This window comes from Macrobrachium nipponense, chromosome 25 (genome assembly GCF_015104395.2).
Source record: "Macrobrachium nipponense isolate FS-2020 chromosome 25, ASM1510439v2, whole genome shotgun sequence".
NCBI classification, from domain to species: domain Eukaryota; kingdom Metazoa; phylum Arthropoda; class Malacostraca; order Decapoda; family Palaemonidae; genus Macrobrachium; species Macrobrachium nipponense.
In genome coordinates this window covers 13849959-13874185 of record NC_087214.1, presented here as the reverse complement: position 1 = coordinate 13874185, position 24227 = coordinate 13849959, and positions in this window count along the sequence as shown.

The following is a 24227-nucleotide window of genomic DNA, read 5'->3' as shown; positions in this document are numbered from 1 at the left end:
AAGATGACATTTCCTCGACCTGAGTGTCTGCAGGAGTGGCTGTAGGAGTCTTCTCCGGGTCGAAAGAAGGTCCTGCTGGTCTCGGGAGACGGAAACAACAGCTGACCTGAGGGTTGTTGTTGTTGTTGTATTAAGCCAACACTTCTTGTTGGCACGGGCCTTTCCTTTGTTCGGCCCGTAGCCCTGAGGGCGCCGACCTGACCTTTTATACCGCGCTACAGCGGCGGAAAGAAAACAACGACGGCGAACAATGCTGGTGACTAGTTTGTCCCTGTTCGGATATAAACGTTGAGGGGAAGAGTGGAAAAATGACTTGTGCAAGCATTTGTTTCTACTTACTCTGGAGGCGTCTTCGTGTTTCCCCGGAAGTGTTCAGTGTATTATTTTTTTTTTTTATCCTGGGCGTGTTATTCCCTGTTTCTGGTTTTTCAGGACATGAAGTTTTGTTTACATATAAAAGTGGAATCGCGATGTTGTCCAGAATGAAAAAGGGGACATTTGAATGTAAAAGAAATGTGTTTTGTAAAGCTTCAGAGAAGCTTCCTGAATTAAATTGTGTTGGATACAGACACGAGTATCTGTAGCACATCAATGACAATTCCTGAAGATTCACTTTTCCTCAGCGCTGAACTTTGTCATTTGAAATAAATGCTTTATACTCCCTTTGTCACACTCCCTTTCAATGATCATTTTGAGTCTTGAATAATAAGCATTTTCAGCTTTTCTTTGCTATCCACTCGTTATCTTTGACCTACAACTGAAAGAGAAAGGAAGGACTGATATGAGACACCTTTTGTTCCCTTCTGTATTTTGTATTACAATAACTGCATAAGCCGACTGCTTTCTTCTATACCGTCGAAGTCTTTCAAACCAGATACCACACAATGTCAGTTTGTTCGAAATGGGATGAAGCGTAATATCAAAACAGCCTCCGTCTACTCATTGCTTTTTTTTCACTTGTTTTTGTCATTATTTAATACTTCTTTGACATCAGGTATCAAACACGTAACATTGATGAATTATGAAGCGAAAATCCCAGAATAATTCTCAGTCACAACTTTCAACCAGCAGCTGTTCCTAAATCGTAAAATGAAGTAAGGAAGGTGATGAGTTTCCTTCATGCAGGTCATTTGAAGTACTACTTCATATTTTCAAATCGTGTGGCTAAATCTTCCTCCTCACAATGCATATGTCACACTAATCTTCCTTTCTGGGCTACAGGCAATTGACATCAGAACGTTGAAAAATTTGATATTATTTTGTATCATCGATAAAAATAATTTTTAATAGTCCTAGCGTTTTTATATTAATAAAAAAGGAATAACATTTCTTTGAACAATTAGATTGATAATACCAAGAAACGCATATTTAGAAAAAATAGCGAAAATAAGTTATATTGCGTATTCGTCGCTATGGAGCATCCGATTGTAACGAACGAATGCACATGAGCCTGTTTATTTTGACACAAGCATAGCGATGCGCCGGCAGCAACTGTGAGTAGCTTTCCTCGAATCCCACATCAATATCTTCGGGTCTTCGTGAACAGCATCAGTTTTGCGTTCCCGTCGTTCGATCGCAATAATGGTGGACAAAATTTGCAACAGAGAGATTAAAGTTGGTCAAGGGACAGAAGCGATATCTTAAAAGGGAAGCGCTCCGATGATCCGGTTTATACCAACTGTCTTTTCTTTTTCTTTGATAAATTTTGTTATTGTATTCTTGTTTTCTTAAGACGTTTTGTGTTATCATGACCCTACTGAGCTGAAGAAATTGCCCTTTCCTTACGTCAATAAAACTAGTCTTTATTTACCCGAAATTTAACCACTTTTTTCCGCATATCAGAAGGAGGACACGAGGCTAGAAAGCCCAGGACCTAAGAAGACAAGAAATAAAATGAGGCAGGAAAAATGGCCGTTCTTAATCACGAAGGATGTGACAGGCATATTTACTTCATGCAGGAAGCAAGGTTGTGATCAGAAAAAAAAGAAGCAGGGAAAGAATTCCAAAGTACGAAAATAAAGTGAATGAAACAAATATGGACAAACAAGATCCATTCAAATCATATTTTGTAATAAGCTTCCAGTTCCTTCACTCTTATAATCTACTCCATCATAACGCAAAGAAACTGAAGCCTTCAAGAGCTTCAGCTTCTGAGGTTGAGGGGAAATTACCTCGACCTAAACCTGGTGTCCTTCCTGGCCGAGAGAAAATGACAAACGCGGTTAAGCCAACACATTTAATAGTTCCAGGAAATGAGGTCATGCCTGGGTCATACAAACCTAGAATTCAGGAAACTGCTAAAGTAAGGGGTTGGTTGTTTATCATTGGTTTTGTTACCTCAAACATCATTTTGAGATCATTGTATATAATACACGTTTGTATACTTGTCCCATACACAAATGGATATCTCGCTTTAAAAAATGGTTTGCGAGACTTTCATAACTGGAAAGTGCAATAATTTATCAAATTTCTATATCAATATTTCAGTAACACAAAAAGATAATTTTTCATGTTTTTTTGAGGTTTGGATGAAAGGCTGTTATGAAAATCAATTATTTGAAAAATATAGTATTCAAGATAATTATTGTCCGTTGGATGCGTCCACTTCAGGATCACGTGATATACATAAGTTGCGTCCATCCACACTACAGAAAACACGACATATACATTCGTCGGTAACTTATCGCATATATACCATAAAGAGGTTAAAAACAAGTCAAATTTTGGCAAATGCTGGATGATCGTAAGAAGCACAGGTTACAACTACCTACCATGAGTCGTTGACTTGTATTCAGCCTGTGATGTGTATGCGATAAGTTGGCGATGTTTGTTGACGAATCCTTACAGTGACATGTTACAAGAAAGGTTACTCGAAGCTAAGGCGAGATCTGATCTGGAATTGTCTCAGCAACGTTACGGAACAAAGCCAGTCCGTTAGTGAGGTTATGAGGTGGAACAGTTACACTTCAAATGTCTAAGGTGCGCTTAGATTGGAGAGTTTTTTTTCCGCGAGTTGCTCTCAGACAGCTGCTCTATGGAATGTAAACAGGCTGTAGAGTACTCTCCGAGATTTTCTCTCTACTCTCGCGAGTGTTTCTCTTCTCTCGCGCGCGCTACAGTCTAAACAGTCTAGACAGCACGCTCGTAGAGCTAGGTTGTAGCTCTCCACTCTATTCAGTGAATATTCAAATCTGTGAAAGTTTTCGTTTACTCTCGCAAGAGAACATGAGTGCAGGATGAAGCAATTTTTCTTTTCTTTCCCTTGTTTATTTTTCCTTCTTTTCAAGTGTAGGATTTTTTTTTCGGCGGTTTGTCATCGCCGCATTCTGTTATTTATTTCTTTCTTTTTAGTCATTCTTTGTCTTTGGTCCTCGGGCTGAAATTTTCTTGCTTATACCGGACATTATAGACTTAAGCACTTCCAGTCAGTTGTTTGTACTGCTTTTGGTAAAAACAGAAATTTTTGCACTTTGTCCTTCAAATGTAAGCAAAAAAAAACAAACTTTACTTTCTTTATAAGTATATACTTAATGACATGTAATCTTCAGTACTACATATACTATGTAATATTCAGGTGAGAACACGATGCATTTCGGTGCAACATAGGAGATAATGAGAAATGAATGCGGACGCTTCAAAAAGCCCTAGAAAGCTCATTTCATCAAGTGCAGCCTTGGAGGGCTATCAGTTGTCAAGTGCATCTTCTCCTTATAGATTCTTCAGGGGGCTGCACTTGAAGCTGACTTTTCCGTAAAAAAAAAAAATAAAAAAAAAAAAAAAAAAAAAAAAAATTGATGACTTCAGGGCTCATACATACGAAGTTCTTATAGCTCGATGTATCTTCCTCAAACAATTCTCTTAATACTTTTGCATGTGCTCCATCTTCTCCCCTTCTGCTTATCCATTTTCTGACCCACATACTTCTTTTCCTTTTCTTTTTCACTTCGTTCATAATTATTAATGCAGCAGCAACACGGCACTTTTGAGACATGTTCTCTCAACCCTTGCTAGTTATCGACTGGTACTGGCTCCAGTGTAAATAGATGTGCGAGAAATCTTACCCGAGTTTCGGACACTTTCTCTCGCGACACTCCCTCACAGCTCTCGGAGAGAAAAACTTGCTGGTAGTGTAAACACGCTGTAGAGAAAGTCGCGCGAGAGTAGCCGTCTCTCGGGAGAGTTTAATCTCCAATCTAAACGCACCTTTACACTCATAGAGATTCTTGATGAACAGTCGACTTCCCCAAAGATTTTATTATTTCAGCTCATCTGATGTTATCTGTTTTGGAAGGGAAGTAAGAAGTAACATTGTTTCCTACTTTGTTCGATAGAGTCTGTAACATGGAAATCTGACCACTCGGTAAAACATGTCATAAACATGTTGGCAACTTGTCATTCGCATATCACAAACATGTTGAAGACAAGTCAGCAACCATAAGTAGAAAACTGTTCTTTGGCACATATTGGATAATTGTAAAAGCACTGGTTAGGACTACCAACAAGTCTTTGACTTGTATTGAACCTGTTTGTGACGTGTCGTCGACTTACAAACAACACGTGTGTGATGTGATTGTGATAAGTTGCAGACATACTTATAATATATTGTACTGAGAGAGGTATCTTGTAAGTTCCTCTAGCCTCTTGAGATTCGGCAGAATAGGTAGAGGGAGAGGTGGGCCAAGAATTTCCCGGATGCTGTGTCGAGGGAAATGGGAGACTGAAATTTCATCTGAGAAAAGAGGGACTTTGTGGTTCGATCATTTTGCTCTCCTCAAGATTCCCATTTCCGTGACAGTGCAGCAGCCTGGTAGCTAATGAGGTAGTACTTAGAAACTTTATCAATCAGTGCTTAGAAAGGTCATAAATCAGTGCTTAGAAAACTTCGTCAATCAGTCCTTAGAAGTTTCATCATTATCTGGTCAAGGCATCCAGTTCTCCTCTCTCTCTCCCTCTCTCTCTCTCCCTATTTCTCTCTCCTCCCTCTCTCTCTATCTCTCTCTCTCGTCTCTCTCTCTCTCTCTCTCTCTCCGTCTCTCTCTCTTTATGGTTTCTTGCTCAAGGGAAGAAGGAAATAGTAGAAAAAATTAATCAGGGAAAGTGAAATAGTCCGGAACGAATTGGGAAGGGAATGAACCGAGCTCACTCGAATGAAGCAATAAATGATGTTGAGGAAGACTTTCATTTATTCTCGAAGCTAGAGAGAGAGAGAGAGAGAGTCAACTGTAAATGGACATTTCAGTAAATAAGAGAGAGAAAGAAATGGTTCTTCATTGTACTTTTACCATTATTCTAAATTCCCTTACTAATCTCAAGGTATGATTGCATCCGTAGCATTTCAGTATTGACTTCATTCATTAAATCTATCAGCATGTCACCTCAAGTTAGCTTTTTACAGCATTTTAACTTTTCATGATTTATTTTGGGGTAGAGGTCAGGTACCCATATTAGATTGAGGACCGGAACATTAATGAATGGAAAGATGCTTCGTTGTGTCTTCCTTCCATTGTTTACGATCTTTTGTCCTTTTCCCTTTCTTCTTCTTTTCCTCTCTTCTTCTTCTTCTTCTTCTTCTTCTTCTTCTTATTCTTCTCTCTTATTTCTTCTTTTCTTCTTTTCTTCTTTTCTTCTTCTTCTTCTTCCTATATGACACTCGTGGGCTGAAGCTTTATGTCTGGTCTTCGTCAAAATAATGAATCGTTTCCCTTTTGATTTTTGAGTCTTTTCTGAGGTTTCGTTCTTCATTTTTGCCTAATGGTTTTGCCAAGTTTCGGAAAGTTTCAGAATCTCGTTAAATTTCCTTAGATAAATTTCATCCAGCAAATACGGAACATAAACGAACATAATGTATGAGTATATATTTATTTTCAGCCGAGACTTCGCCTCGTGAGAAGGGACCTCTTTAAATGAAGCAAACATACGAACATCCATTCCATGTGTGTGTTTGTGATTGTTTGTGACGCAGCGAAGATCAAAACATACTTTGGCGATACGCGAAATGTATTTTATACAGCCACGCCGGCCAGCAGTTGCATACATTGACACAGCACTCTTGTAGGGGGAAAAGCTTGCTTAGGAATGCAGATTTGTGTCGGACGAGAGATATTGTGCAAAGAGTGGGCTTTTGGGGGCTTTACTTTCGGGTTTTTTGGCAAAATGCTGAGTATCTGAAGAACTGAAGAGCAGTGTTCCTCGTTTCGAGAACTGGAGATCGTGTTTTTTTTTTCTTCTGGAGAACACCTTGTTCATTGCTTCGATAAACCGAGCACATTTTGTTCATTGTTTCTAGAACACAGTGTTTATTGTTTCGATAACTGAAGAACACCGTGTTCATTGTCGATTCTCTGCTGCCGTGCCAGCAAGGTTGGTTTTAACGCAAAGTGGGACGTTATTCTTTGAGGTTTTTTTTAGCTTTCAAAACTAATTTGGACCCTTTGATCTATATTATGTTAGCCTAAAAAGATTTAGAAGCGATTAGCCACTTGCCTACGATGGCGAGGGAATGGTCTGTTCCACTTCCCATAAATATACCTGAATCTGACAGGTATCGGATGACTGTGGAAGAACCGTCTCCCAAGTTCCAGCGAAGATGCACTGCATGACTTCATTGAAGCAATTTTCCTTTTATTTCAATAATTTACTTACATTTTCATCTATGTATTTATTGTTTCGTTAATTTGTTTCTTTCCTAATAATTACACTCTGAGAAACCTTGACAATATACAAAGTGCTAATTTTCCTCCAGAAAGTCTTCCGAACATTTTGTAAATTCTCAGAAAGTCAAATATAACAAGAGTTTTTCTCTTTTCAAACTTTGCAGCGAGAATGTTTAATTAAACATCTCGACGGTTTCAGAAAACTTGCAGTCATATCATCTCTCTCTCTCTCTCTCTCTCTCTCGTCAATATATTCAACCCCTTTTCATTTCCCAAGAATAAACAAAGAGGCAATAACACAAAAACCTTCCTGAAAATAATCTTATAAATGAAACCTCACTTTGAAAAAGGGGGGGGGGGGAGAATTTGCAGTAAAAAAAGGATGTGAGAATTTGCAGTTAAAAAAAAAGGGGGGGGGGGAGAATTTGCAGTGGAACAAGACGTGGTTTAAGAATGGGAGAAAGAAAAAATTTGCCGGGAAACGAAACAAGACGAAAATCTGAATGATAATAAGAAAAAGTGACGTGACAGAGAATGATAAGATAGAAGTGCCAGGTACCGTCACCTCCCCTCCTCAAAAAAAAAAAAAAAAAAAAAAAAATCTAGTTTCAGTGTATAAAGGATGTTTTTTTTTTTTTTTTTTTTTTTTGAGAGACAGAGAAATTAAAATGTTAGGAAATATAGTATATCAAATTTAATTGAGCTGGCATCCTTTATCAACAGTGGCACGTTCGCCTTAGCAGGTTAGTGCCGTCAGTGCACCTCGCTTGGTGCGCTGTAGGCGTTAATAATTGTCTTTTGCAACGTCCTTCCGGCCTCTCGCTGCTCCCACTTTTAGCCTTTTACTTGACCTCCATTGCCCCTTTGCTCTTCAGTATTGCTGTCCAGCCAACTCCCTCTTGCCAGTGTCTTAATAAGCGCTGAATGGCTGAAAGTGGCCAGTGCTGGGCCTTAGAGCCGTTTGTCGTGGGAAATAATCGACACTTTTCTCTGAGGACCTTCAGTGATTGAGTTGATGCACAAGATCCAGGCTGTGAAGCCAAGCACTGGGGTCCTGTCAGGTATTCAGCGCTTGTAACGGTGAGAAATGGGAACTGGAGTGGTTGGACAGCAAGATACAGGGATCCAGGAGCTACAGGAGATGAAGTACAAGGATCTAAAGGTGGAACTGGGAGGAAACCCAGCAGTTGCACTAATTAGTAACAGTTAGAAAGGCTGGAGAGCAAAATTGAAGAAAGGAAGGAAGAACGGAGCTAAAGTAAAAGGCTAAACAGAGGGTGGAATGAGGGGCCGTAGGGATTTTCAAAAAATCTTTCAGTAATGCCTACAGTGAGCCACGTGAGGTGCACTACCACCCAACAGGGACCTTCAGTGATGCACAGAACGAGAAAATCCTACGACATAAAAATGAGTCGTAATTCTGCATTGGTGATTCTTTAGGGGGAAACGACCTTGGTATCTTTGTTTACAAGATTTGTCCTGCAAAACCTCCGTGTTTGTGGCTTCTTTGTTTACAAGAGTCATCGTATAAATTTACCAAGTGTTTATTTAACTCTATCGTACAGAATACCCCCACAAACTCCATGCAACCTGAGATGTGTTTGTTTGTTTTTGCACAAGAGATCCCAGCTAAACACCTGTGGATTCTTGAGGTCAGGTTGCCACAGGGGAAGAAGGGGACACTGTAGACTCCCACAGCGAAAAGAACAAGGCGTGACGGGACGCTGCTAAAATCTACGGGCAAATAGTGTTGTTTCACCAACGAAAATTAAAATTGTTATATTACATTAGAAATAATTGATCTGTACTGTTTAATGTGTACATTATTTATTTTTTACATTTTCATTCTAATAAATAAATCTTAAATATATTATCATAAAATTCCTGTATCTTTAACTCAACGAAAAACACCTTTTTCAGACATTTTTCGGCTTTTCCATAGGGATATCCTCCCCTCCGAACAGGAACAACAACGACAAGAACAACAACAGCAACAAAATAGTTTGTGGGCTTACTCCCCGAGTAAGCGAAAACAAATGAAGGTTGTTCCTTTCATCGAAGGATCTCTGAGAGGAGAGAGACTTCAGTTAAAGTAACAACTTATATGTCTTCAGCCTTTGACCAAAAAATCGAAGGAAATCGTTTTGATTATAAATCTAAGAGATTTATAATCAAGGTGAAAAAATAGAGTAGAAGGAAGAAAAGGGAAAGGAAACTTTCCCCAAAGGAAAGAGGCAGCTAGACTGGACTCGTTTATGAAGGATCAGTCAGAAATATTTCCTTCTCTGCCTGTTCATCTGTAGCTCCACCTAGAGAGAGAGAGAGAGAGAGAGAGAGAGAGAGAGAGAGAGAGAGAGAGAGAGAGAGAGAGCGTTCCCATCCGCTGTCAACATAATAATTCCTTTATTGGAAACTTCCAAAATGTTCGAGAGCGCCTCAGCGGCGTGGTTGGTATGGTATTAGCCTCCCACCTCGGTGGTCGCGGGTTCGATTCTCGGCCATTCCATTGAGGAGTGAGAGATGTGTATTTCTGGTGATAGAAGTTCACTCTCGACGTGGTTCGGAAGTCGCGTAAAGCCGTTGGTCCCGTTGCTGAATAACCACTGGTTCCATGCAACGTAAAAACACCATACAAACAAACAAAACGTTCGAGACGCAACCCGACACCTCTCACCGACTCCGCATCGAAGTCTGGCTGTCGTGAGATATTGAGGCAAGACAGGAAAACGAAATTTCCACTCGACAGAATGAGAAGAGGAATGGCCCCTCTAGATCATCCACTCGGTTTAACCGCCTCTTTTCAAGTTCAGGATCTACAGTTACCTCGTAGGAACGATTCTCGGTTTGGAAGGAAAGAAGAAAGGAGAGAAATTATATTCGTACCAGAAGAAAGTTATGAATCTCTGAATCAGTGTCCCGTACATCTCGAACTTTGGTCCAAAAGGGTTCGGTGGAAAATGTTTAAAGTTTCAAACGGTTCGTTCGTTCAGAATTGAGTTTTATTCGTCTGTCTTTAATCATTTCGTTCTACACTGGCGTATTTTGATGAAGGATAGCTAGTGGATGACGTATTAACCTAAACAAAATATAAAAATATCTTCATCTTACCAATTTTGTTGTAAATCTAGACACTTCGGTTTCCGTGAAACTTTTTTTAAGACGTTTGAAACAATTTATGTCACCTTACGAGAGCGCACGATCGAGGCCGGTGGAAATTTAGGTGCTAGAGGGCCAAGTTTGTCGACCCAAACTCTCTAAATCAGCGAGTTTGAGAGGCCGTATAATAATAATAATAATAATAATAATAATAATAATAATAATAATAATAATAATAATAATAATATTCTTTATTTCGGTTCAAGACCATATACAATGAACATACAAAATACACAGTAACATACACAATCTAGATATATGAGTCAACATGATAGGAAAAATTAGTAATCGGCACTTATCCACAAAATAGCTGAGGTAGCATAAAAGATAGTAATCATAATACTGGTAATAGTAATAATGTTGGTGAGAAAAAAAAATGCATTGAGAGTTATAACAGTTTGTGCACAAATTATATAGCTTAAATTTCACTAGAGACCTTAGATGGTTACAGTAGTCTGGTCCAGAGGGCTAAATACATAAATTGAATGTATATATATATATATATATATATATATATATATATATATATATATATATATATATATATATATGTGTGTGTGTGTATATATGTATGTATATATATATATATATATATATATATATATATATATATATATATATATATATATATATATATATATATATATATATATATATATATATATATATATATATATATATATATATATATATATATATACATACATATATACACACACACACACATATATATATATATATATATATATATATATATATATATATATATATATATATATATATATATATATATATATATATACATATATATACATATATATATACATATATACATATATATATACATACATACATACATACATACATACACATATACATATATATATATATATATATATACATATAAAGAAACTTTAACTTGATAATAATCACAGAAATAATGAAAAAATAAAATATCAGCAATAAATATAATAATGACAAAATCCTGCAGATGACATCTTGCTAATACAGAGATTAAGTCCTTAGGGGACAAAGGCCTCATTTTCCCATCTTTCCCACAATTTAGATCTTTTCTTGCTTCACTCCTTAGGATGCTTTGTATGAGCGAGTTGCTGCTGTTTCTCACTCGGGTTACCAGGCTGGACATTGTTCGCCTTGCAATGATTTTTAAATTGTCCAGGTGGTTTTCTAAGAACATCTGTGTGGCGGAGTGGTAGCGTGGAGTGTTTGTGAGGCGTCTCAGAATGTCATTGTGCACAACAGTGATACATCTCATGGTCTCTCGGGTATAGTTCGTCCAGAGGGAAAACCCATAGATACTGTAACAGTACGAGCGGAATAGCAGCAGTTTCACGTCTCGGTGACAGAAGGCAAACCTCCTTACAATCATGTTGCCAGTTGCACATAGTTTACGACGCCTCTGTTCAATGTCTGCCGTATCTTTTAGGTCGTCGGTAATAATGTGACCCAAATACGGAAATTCGCGCACAAATTTCAGCCGATGGTTTCCGAGGAAAATTTGTGGTTCTGCAATATGCTTAAGCGATCTCAGGAGCAGCGACATGCACTGGGTCTTGGTTTCATTGTATATAATATCAAATTCCTTTGCATATTGGCGGCATGTGTCGATGAGTCGTTGGAGGCCATGCACTGATGGGGAAATCAGAACCATATCGTCAGCATAACAGAGGTTGTTTATAGTTGTTTCATTGACAGTGCATCCGATTGGGAGTGAGTTCAGTTTGACATTCAAGGCATTTGTGTAGTATTAAACAGGTATGGAGAGAGAATGCCCCCTTGCCGAAGCCCGTTTAGGGAGCCGAAGGTGTACGATAATACGTTGCCCCATTTGACACAGAATTGCTGTGTGGAGAACCAGCAATGTAAAATGCCAATTAGATATAGTGTGCCCCTTTATGCAGCTTCAGGAATAGCTTCAGGTAGTTTACTCTGTCAAATGCTTTTCTCACATCTACGAAACACAGGAAAACCGGAGATGCTGATGATAGGTAGTAGTTCAGCAATTCTTTCAGTTTGTAGATGCAGGTGTCGGTTGAGTGGTTTGCTTTAAACCCGAACTGGTTGTCAGTGGTGTGTAGAAAGGGGAGAAGTCTCACAAGAAGAACCGACTCAAGTATCGTCGATGCGATCATTGTGATTGCTATTGGCCGGTAGTTGCCAGGGCCAGCTGCATCCTTTAGCTTGTTTTTGATTAATGGTATCAAGTGAACTAAGAGTAGGGAGTCTGGAAGAAACTGGTGAATTATGCACGCATTGTATAAGGCAGCTAGCAAAATGTAAATTATCGGATGGCAGAATTTGAAAACCTCTACGGGAAGACCATCACAGCCGGGCGATTTAATATTAGGTATGCTGTTTATGGCATCTTTGATGTTACCTGGCGTAATACGGTCTGTAAAATGAAATTGAATGTTGTCATTAAGGAGGTTATCTGCCTCGCTTCGGGAATCCTGATCATTTATGCAATTCAGGATATTGTTGAAGTGATCACCCCACATCCTTGCGATAGCCTCGTCTCCGACTGCTTCCCCTACTCTCTGTGATAGCTTTTAGTTTTGGGATTTAAGGACTGGATATCTTTCCAAAGACGAGGGTAATCACCAGATTCTACGTTTCTAGACATTGCATCGGCTCTTAGTTGTTTTTCATTTAACCTGCAGTGCTCAAGAGCAAGTTTGAATTGCGCTCTCGCCTGCCTCATTAGTAATGCAGTGTGTCCTTCCTCGGGCTGCCATTTTGCCTCCACAGTAAAAACATTTCTCGTGAGTATGTATACAGATCCTTAACCAAGTCATTCCAACCAGGTATATACGAGAATTACCCTGATGAAATCTAAAGGCAGTCCTGCCCGAAGCAAGCATAGCGGAGATTATGTTCGAATAGAATTCATTCAGATCCCTCTTGTGGTGGTCATTTCTGCATTTTGTGTTGGTACACAGTAAGGCGTCAGCCGGTTGAATTATTGACCACAACCTGGTTTCCATGGTCGCCCTAAAGTATCTGGTTTTCTGTTGGTTTTTAAACTCCCAGTTAACCGCTGGAGGGCGGTCAGTTAGTGGGTTCACGGTAGGGAGGGTGGGGTATGAATGACACCTGTAATGGGATGTGATCGTAGCCCGTTGCAAGATCGTAGCGAATATTGCAGGTCATAATAGAATCATGAAATTGTGGAGATGTGATGCAGTGGTCCAGCAGGAGGTTGTAATTGCGTCCGCTCTATTATGTACATATGAGTAGGAGGAGGGAGGGAGGAACATTACATCGCTAATTTGGAGAGCATGATTTTGACAGAAGCAAGTAAGTTCAATTTAAAATTGTTTTGTGGGGTGAGAATTAAGGTCCCCTATTATACAAATATGATCAGCAGGAGAATCTTGAATAATACTGTGTAACTCCCCTAGGATCATGCAGTAATGATCAAAATTATTGTTATTTTCCCATGGCATATAAACATTAATTATTAGGATTTTAGAGTTCCCTAGCGTCACTTGAAGCCCAAGCAATCTGTCACTCCAGTAGGTCATCACCTTTATCAAATTGTCTAACGATTTGCGCCACAGGAAAGAAAGTCCCCCTTTTGGAGGACCGGCTATGATTTGATCCGTAACTTGCATCGATGAAGTCGAGAAGGTTCGGAAGTCTTCATGAATTGAATCGCAGATGGCAAGGTCATGAGGCAAGAAGAGCTGAAAAGCATGTGATCCTTTTTAACTCGACTTTTCCATCAGGAATAATTTTACTCTCGGGAATGTAAGAAAAACTATGGATAATCTTGACAGCTGGGGTGGAGAAGACCCTGGTGGTTTCTTCCCTTTGTTTTTTTTTTGTTTTGTTTTTTTTCTAGCGTGTTGTCTCCAAAATTTAGCAGATTCTATAGATTGTTATGTTGATGTAGTATCTTTGCAGATAAGTGCAAGTTCAGGAATACGTTGCCATTCTTTTGTTTTTTATGGATAATTTTGTTTAAAAAAGGACAAAATAAGAGACCTAAAAAGCTTTAAAAATTATTTCAATTTTGATATAATATTTTACCATTAATAGTGTATTTGAATTTAAAAAGGACAAAAAAGAAACCTAAAACAGCTTTGAAAATATTTCAATTTAGATACAATATTTTACCATAAATAGTTTATTTAAATTAAAATATATTTGTTTGAAATTTTTATGGTACTTTGTCATAATTTATGCGATTTTTAAATGTTTTAAAAGCAGTTTAAAAAAGAATTTAATTTGAATACAAAATTTATAATAGATTTACCCTGTTTTGATGACTAATTTTTATTTCAAAAATTATTTAAAAATTGGCCAAGAATAGGGCAATGAATGTAAAAAAAATGTTTGAGTTTTTTCCTCTTTTGTTTAGGCTGTTTGTTGTTAAAAATTAATAATAAAAAAAACAACTAAATAAGGAAAGTGAAAGACAAAAACCTATAAAAATATTCCATTTTAAATACAATATTTTTTTTTTTTTTTAGATTTTGACATCTATCTGATGAGTGTTTCTTTTTTGTTTCAAAAGGCTTTTAAAAATCGCATAAAAATATGAAAATAAATATAACAGAAAAAGTTTAAAATAATATTTCAATTTTAGTACAAAATCTTAATTATTTTTTATCTTTTTGATGACATATTTTTGTTTAAAAATCTTTAGAATTTATTTGAAAACAATATTTTTGGGAGTTTTGCCCTCTTTTTTTTTTTTTTTTTTTTTTTTGTGGTGACTAATTTTTATTTCAAAAATCCATTAGAAAAACGCCTAAATTTTTAGGCGATTTTCTAATTGATTAATGTAACATGTAAAGTCCTGAAAAATATTTAAATTTTAGCACATTACTTTGGTGGCTGTTTTCTGTTTCAATTAATCATTATAAAAATTATCTAAAAAGTAGTTTAAAAAATGAAACAGAAAAAAGCGTTAAAAAATATATTTTTTTGAATGCAATATCTTTGGGCTTATTGGCTCCTTTTTGATGATTAGGTTTTGTTTAACAAAACATTTCTAAAACTGGCTAAAAATAGGACACTGAATTTAAAACAAAAATAAATTTAATAAATAATATAATTTGAGTACAATGATTTTACAAGTTTCGCCTTCCTTTTTATAAATGATTTTTTTTATTTTAATTATTTAAACTATCGCCTAAAAAGAATGTAACAATAAAGTTTAAACAAATGTTTCCATTTTTTCACAGTATTCTTTACAGTTTTTTTTTTTACTGTTTTTGTTATTAGAAAAATCGCCCAAAAAGCTAAAAAAAAAAAAAATTCAATTAAGATGCAATATTCATGAACTAAGTTTTTTCTTGTTTTGAGGAATAATTTCTATTTTAAATGTCATTTGGAAAATTGCCTAAAACTAGGACAATATATCAATTATTGCACAAAACTTTTGAGTCTCATTCAATGGTTGTTGGCTGCTTTCTTGTTGAAAATATCGTCATAAAAACCTCCTAAAAATAAAATGAAACAGAAAAATAACGACATATTTCTGTTTAAAAAAATCCTTTGAATATATTTTAATTTTAGTACATAATTTTCTTGAAGTTTTTTTTCGCATCTTTTTGATGACTGATTTTTGTTTCAAAAATCACTTAAAATTTGGTTAAATATGAATTTCAAAAAAACAGTATAAGTATATTATTTGAATTAAATATTTTTGGAAGTTTGCACTCTTTTGATGAAAAATTTTTATTTCAAAAATAATTTTCAAAAGTATTTTAATTTTTTTACAATATTTTTGAGAATTTGTTCCTAATTTTGATGGATGATTTTCGTTTTAAAAAATCATTCATAAAATTGGCTAGAATAAGACAATGTATTTAAAATTAAAATCAGTTACAAAAATTCAATTTGTATACAATATCTTTGATAGCTTTGCCCTCTTTTAATAACTGATTTTCTATTTCAGAAATTATTTTTTAAAAATCGCCTAGAAATAGAATATAAAATGTAAAAGAAAAAAAAAAAAAAAATATATATATATATATATATATATATATATATATATATATATATATATATATATATATATATAGAAACTTTTTTTTTGCATGATAATTTTTAGTTTATTTTCCTTATTTATTTTAGCTATTTTTTGTTCCAAAAATCAACATGAGAATCCCCTAAAAAATTGGAGGAAAAGAAATGGAAAAAAATACAGTAATTTAAGAATTTCGCCCTTATTTTGATAACTTATTTTTATTTAAGAAATAATTGAATGAAAATATGAAAATGAATATAAGATTAAAATTTTAGACAAAAGCTAAGGTCATTTATCAAAAAGATGCCTAAAAACAAAAATATTGTATTTAAATTCAAATATTTTTAGGGTTTTTAGTTTAATTTTTTTGTCATTTTTTATGCAATTTTCATAATTAGTTATCAAAATAAATAAACTATTTATTGTTTTTTTATTTTTATTTGTTTAGCTATTTATTTTATTTATTTATTTATTTTGTAATTTTAATGTTTTATATTTTATTTATGTGTTTTTATTTATTCTTTATTTACCCTCTTACGCTGATTGGACGTATTAAACGTCGAGTCAAAATGTCTCCCGTATGCCGATTGGAACGTATTATACGTCGACTCAAAAAAGTTTTTTTTAAAAATTCGCGGAAGGAAAAAATACTTATAGGTCCTACAAGCCGAAAAATTTTGAACGCGCCTTGGGGGATGCTGGGAGTTCACGATCAAGGCGTTTGTTTTGTTTACAATCGCTACGCAGGCGCGCAAGCGCGAATTTCTTTCTTATCGCACTAAAAAAGTATCAGTGACACATCTCAAAAATTATTTCGTCACTTTGACATAATTTTTGAACCATTTTAAATTATCCGTTACATGAATTATTATATATGAAAATGTGCGCAATTGCATCTAAAAATACAAACAAAAAAAAACTCATGATTGTAGCTTTTATCAGTTTTGAAATATTTTCATATACATAACGATAAGTGCAAAAATTTCAACCTTTGGTCAACTTTGACTCTACCAAAATGGTCGAAAACGCAATTGTAAGCTAAAATTCTTATATTATAGTAATATTCAATCATTTGCCTTCATTTTGCAACAAATTGGACGTCTCTAGCACAATATTTCGATTTATGGTGAATTTATGAAAAAACTTTTTCCTTACGTTCGTGCGATAACTCTTCCGATAAATTTTTTCGTGTGATTGTCCTAATGTTTGCACCCTTTTAAATTTGCCGTTACATAAAGTTTTATATATGGAAATGTGCGAAATTTCATGCACAATACAACAAAAAACAACCCATGGTTGTAGCTTTTATCAGTTTCGAAATATTTTCATATAAATAACGTTAAGTGCAAAAATTCAACTTTCGGTCAACTTTGACTACCGAAATGGTCGAAAAACGCAATTGTAAGCTAAAACTCTTATATTCTAGTAATATTCAATCATTTACCTTCATTTTTCAACGACTTGGAAGTCTCTAGCACAATATTTCGATTTATGGTGAATTTATGAAAAAAAAAAACATTTTCCTTACGTCCGCGCGGTAACTCTTCCGAAAAAATCAGAATTTTTTTTGTGCGATTGTCGAAATGTTTGCACCATTTAAAATTAGCTGTTACATAAAGTTTTATATATGAAAATGTGCGCAATTTCATGTAAAATACAACTAAAAATGATTGAAGGTTGTAGCTTTTCTCTTTTTCGAAATATTTGCATATAAATCACGATAAATAGAAAAAAAATCACGTTCGGTCAAATTTGACTACCGAAATAGTTGAAAAACGCAATTGTAAGCTAAAACTCTTACGGCCTAGTAATATTCCGTCATTTTCTTCATTTTGAAACAAGTTTGAAGTCTCTAGAACAATATTGTGATTTACGGTGAATTTTTGACAAATATATTTACCTTCACTCCGCGCGCTGATTCACGGCCGCAAGTCTCCGAAATACGTACATCGCATTATCCTAATATTTGCTCCTTTTCATATTAGCCTTTTTATAGAGTTTTATATATCAAAATGTGTGCAAATTCATGAAGAATACAATAAAAAATAATTGAAGGTTGTAGCTTTCTCCATCTCCGAAATATGTGCATATAAAAAATATATATATTTGACATTCGGTCAAATTTAACTCGTCCGAAATGGTCGAAATCTGCAATTCTAATCTAAACTTTTACAGTATCGTAATATTAAATCATTTGTCTTAATTTTGAAACAAATTGGAAGTCTCTAGAACAATATTTAGAATTACGGTGAATTTTTGAAAATAACATTTTTTTACGTCCGCGCGTTACGAATTCGTACATCATTTTGTGATAATATTTTTCCAGTGTTGATTTTATTGTTTTACTATGTATATATATAAAAATGATTGCAATTTACTGTACAATACAACGAAAAAAAGTAACTCGTTAGCTTTGACCGTTTTTTGCACAGCGTGATTTGAATACAATTATCTATGAATTTTTTTTTTATCGCAACCATATATCGCATTATTTACATATGATAATGATATTATTTTTCATTTTTGATGATTGCATACTAAACATCAGGCAAGGACAAAATAATGAGCCAAAAATGAACTCTTAATCTTTAAAACTAAGCACGCTGTGATTTTTTGAAAAAATTATTTTTTCCGCTTCCGCGCTCACTCCAAACCGGCACCGGCATACGGGAGAGGTTTTGATTTTTAGGGCTTCGGCGTAAGAGGGTTTATATATTTGTATATTTATTTATTTATTTTTCTTTATTTTTATTTATCTATTTATTTTATTTTATTTATTTATTTTTATTTATTATTTATTTATTAATTTTTATTTATTTATTTTTATTTATTCAATTATTTTTTATTTTTATTTTTTACTTATTTATTTGTAATTATTTATTTACTTTATTTTTTTATATATATATTTATTTTTATTCATTATTTATTTCTATTTACTTATTTATGAATTCATTTTTATTTATTTATTTATTTATTTATATTTATTTATTTAGTTTATTTATTATTTATTTATTTTATTTATTATTTATCTTTATTTATTTTTATTTATTTATTCATTTATTATTTTGATTTACTTATGTATTTTTATCTATTTATTCTTGTTTCTTTATTTTTATTTATTATTTTTTATTTTTATTTTTTTATTTATTATAATTTGATTTTTTATTTGCATTTATGTACTGCTGTCTATATTATTTATTTTGTTTATTTATTTTTATTTATTTTTATTTACTTTTTATTTATTTTTATTTTTGTATATTCAATTTTATTTATTTTATTTATATTTATTTGTTTATTTTTATTTATTTTATTTTTTAATTATTTATTTATTCATTTATTTTTATTTATTTATTTATATTTTATTTTATTTATTAGTATTTTTATTTTTATTTATTTGTTCTATTTATCTTTATTTATTTATTTTATTTAATTTATTTATTCATTTATTTATTTTGAATTATGTATTTTTTGTTTATTTATTTATTCTTATTTGTTTATTTATTTTTATTTATTTATTTTTATTTTTATTTATTTTAATCTGATTTTTTATTTGTATGTATTTATCTCTGTTTATTTAGTTTATTTTTATTTATATTTTTATTTATTTACTTTATTTTATTATTTATTTATTTTTTATTTTTATATATTTATTTTATAAATTTATATATTTATACTTTTCATTTATATATTTATTTATTTTTATTTATTTATTCTTATTTATTTATATTTATTTATTTATTTATTTATTTTATTATTTTATTTTATTAGTTTATTTTATTTATTTATTTATTTTATTTTAAATTTTATTTATTTATTTTACTCATTTATTTTATAATACTTTTTAATCATTTATTTATTTTATTTATTTATTTTTATTTATTAATTTATTTTGATTTATTTATTCATTACTTATGTTGATTGATTGATTTGATTATTAATTTTCATTTATGATTTATATATTTCTATTTATTTATTTATTTATTTATTTATTTTATTTATAAATTTATTTTATTTGTTTGTTTATTTATTTATCATGATTTATTTGTTTTTATTTATTAAATTATTTTTGATTTATTTATTTTTTGTTTTTTTAATGTATTTATTTTCATTTATTTATTTACTTTGATTAATTTATTTTCATTTATTTTTATTTATTTTTTATTTTTTTTATTTTTTATTTATTTATATTTACTTATTTATTTATTTTATTTTCATTTATTTATTTATTATTTTTATTTATTTATTTATTTTTTATTTATTAATTTTTATTTACCTATTTATTTTTTACTATTTATATACTTTTTATTTATTTATTTATTTATTTATTTTCCTTTACTTATTTGATTTATATTAATTTTTTATTTTTATATATTTATTATTTTTATTTATTTACTTATTGCTTTTTATTTAATTATTTGTTAATTTACTTATTTTTATTATTTTTCATTAATTTTTAATTATATTATTTTGATTAATTTATTTATCTATATCTATTTATCTATTTTTTGTTCTGATTTATTTATTTATTTATTTATTAATTATTATTTAATTTTTGTTTATTTATTTAATTTTTATTAATATATTAATTTATTGATATTTTTTATTTTTTATATTTATTTTATTTTATATTGATTTACTTTTACTTGTTTACTTTTATTTATTTGTTTATTTTTATTTATTTATTTATTTATTTATTTTTATTCATTTATTTACTATCTATTTTTTTTATTTATATATTTATTTATTGATTTATTTTGATTTACTTATTTATATATTTACTTTGTTTATTATTTATTTATTTATTTTTATATAAATTTATTTATTTTCATTAATTAATTTGCTTATTTTTATTCTTTAATTAATTTATTTCTTATTTATTTAGATTTATTTTGATTTTATTTATTTATTTTATTTTATTTAATATTTATTTATATTTAACTTATTCATTTTTATTTATTTTTATTTGTTTGTTTAATTTATTTGTTTATTTTGATTTATTTATTTTTTAGCTCTAGTTATTTTTTATTATTTATTTTTATTTATTTATTGTTATTTATTGATTTTTTTATTTCTTTTGATGGATTTATTTATTTCCTATTTATTTTTACTTTTATTTTTTATTCATTTATTATTTTTTATGTGTTGGCATTGTGTTTGGATGTGTGTGTGTTATCTTTATTGTTTATTTTTATGTAGTTATTTTATTTTACTTATTTATTTATTTATAGATATTTATTAATTTTTTAATTTAATTTTAGTTGATTTATTTTTTTATTTTATTTTTCTTTGTTTATATATTTTATTTATTTTTATTTTCTTTATTTTTAATATTTTTATTTTTAATTTAATTTGTATTTTATTTATTTATATATATTCCTTTATTTTTATTTTTAAATTTTTATTTTTTTCATTTAATTTTTTAATTCAATTTTTAATTTTATTTACGTTTTGATTTTATTTATTTTTATTTTATCTTTATTTTTATTATTATAATTTATTTGATTTTTAATTATTTTATATTTTTATTGTTTCTTTTATTTATTTATTTATTATTTTAATTTTTTTCATTAATTTTTAATTATTTATTTTAAATTTACTTTGATTGATTATATATTTTATTTCATTTATTTTAAATTTCTTTTTATTCTATTTATTTAATTTTAATTTCATTTATTAATTTTATTTTATTTTTTATTTTTTTGTTTTTTATTTATTTTATATTTATTTACTTTTATCAGTTAATTTTTTATTTGTTTTTTTACCTTTATTTATTTTATTTATTTTTTTTTATATAATTTTATTTTCATTTTATTTATTTTTAAAAATTTATTTATTTATTTTGATTTAATTATTTATTGATTATTATTTAATTATTTTATTTATTATTTATTTATTTATATTTATTTACATTTTTTTTTTTATTTTGATTTATTTTTTTATTGATTTATTTTGATTTTTTATTTATTTATCTTATATTTTTTTGTTCAATAATTTATTGATTTATTTTTATATATTCATTTATTTATTTTTATTAAGTAATTTATTTTTATTTATTTTATTTTTATTTATTTATTTATTTTTTGTTTATTTATTTTATTTTTAGCTTTAGTTATATATTTATTGTTATTTATTTATTTATATATTTTATTTATTTATTTTATTTATTTATTTATTTATTTATTTATTTATTTATTTATTTATTTATTTATTTATTACTTATTGATTTTTCATTTATTTTGATGGATTTATTTACTTGTTTTATTTTTTTTATTTAATTATTTGTTTTTTTTTTTATTTTTAATTTATTTTTATTTATTTATTTTTATCTATATATACATTTATTTATTTTTTCTTTATTTATTCATATTTTTTATTTATTTTTCATTGTTTATCTTAATTTATTAATTTTTATGTCATTAATTTATTTTTTCATTTACATTTTATTTATTTTTATTTAATTTTATGTTTAAAAGCCTCATATTTTATTAATTAATCTATTTTTTATTCCTTTACTTTTAAATTTTCTATTCGTTATTTTTATTTATTTTTTTTATTTATATGTTTTGAATTTTTAGCTTTACTTATTTATTTATTTTTATTTTTTTTTTTTACTTTGATTTATTTATTCTTATTTTACTATATATTTTTTTATTTACCTTTATTTATTAGTATAGTTATATAGTATATATATATTATATATATATAAATATATATATATATATATATATATAATATATATATATATATATATGTACATAAGGGCCGGAGCTGGAGCTTAAAGAAGTATATCCCGAAGGAAGTAGTAGGGAAAGGCATCCTCATCTTTCAACAGTTTATTTTAATGCCGACGTTTTGCGACGAATTCCAAGTCGCATTTTAAAGGCTAAAAATATATGTAAGTTTACGAACATTAATAATTGATCTAATTTAATTTATATTAAAAATGTCATGGCAACAGCTCTCAATAAAGTTAAAAGTTAAAAGTTAAAAGTTAAAAGTTAAAAGTTAAAAGTTAAAAGTTAAAAGTTAAAATTCAACAGCACCTCCAAAGTCAGGACTTCACTAAAATTTCAGAAACACCTACCTATACAAAAGAAAGAGTAAGACTAACACAATATAGGTAAAAATACAGTGAGGCAGACCAGCTGCCCAAACTAGGCTATGAACAATTTTACAGAGGACGTTTGGGTATTTAACGACGGTACAGTCTTTTTAATAATTATAGATTCTAAAATTGTCAGGTTGTTGTTGTTCCGCAGTTGGCCCAAGATAGAAAAATCCTTGCTGTCAATATATGTTTTACATGTTTTTGAGTGATTACGTATATTGGATTGTTCTGGATTAGATAACCTACTACCTGTTCTATGGCTTATGCCCTGTGAGAATCAATTCGAACTTTCAACAGCCTCCTTGTGCATCCCACGTATGTCCCGTGATCACATCTCGGGCAAGTATATTTATATACGACGCTGGACGAAAGCAGAGGACTGAGTCGGTCTTTGACTCTAAACAGCGATCCAATGGTTAAGGGATTTTTGGGGATAATTTTCAAGTCCACAGCCGGAAACATCTTTTGAATAGTGGATGTGCATGTTCTCCTGAAGGTATCATCATGCAAGAAAGGGAAACTTGCAAACATCTTTAGTCTCGATTAAGTAGATACCGGTGTTGAATGCACCATTTTCTCTGTCAGCAGCTTGTTTAGAGATCTTAAAAAAAGTCGTGAAGGAAAACAATTATTATAAAAATATTTCACCAGAAAGGATATTTCGTCGTGAAAAGCTCATCCAGTTTGATGAGTGAGTATAAGCTCTATGGAGGAGGGTTAAAATAGAGTTCCGTTTTAAAATTAAAGAAACACGAGCTATAAAAATTCATTCCCAAACCAGTAAATGTGTTTTTTTCTATACACACCTGTGTAAAAGCCTGAGTCATCTCTGGAAACAATAAGATCAAGGAAGGGAAGCCTGTATTTACCTCTTTCTCCATAGTAAACCTTATGTTTGGATGTTGTCGGTTGACGAACTCCAGAAAGGACTCTGCAAGGCATTCATAACGAAACAAGGCGAACGTGTCGTCAACGAATCTCCGATAAAATAAGGGAAGGAACCTAATGGGACATTCATCCATTATACGCTCCTCCAGGGAGCACATAAAGATGTTAGCAAAAAATAGGACCCAATGGTGATCCCATGGCCATCCCTTCAGTCTGCTTATATAAAAGGCCATTGAAAACAAAGGGTGTGTCCAGCACGGCCAGTTCTAAAAGTTGTTTAAAAAACGCTCTACTAAAATTATTAAAGATTTCATCTTGATCAGGAAAAAGTTTGTCTAATATTATTTCAATAGTTTCTCCTACCGGGACGTTAGTAAACAAGGAATCAACGCCTAAGCTTACCATATATAAATCTGAGTCC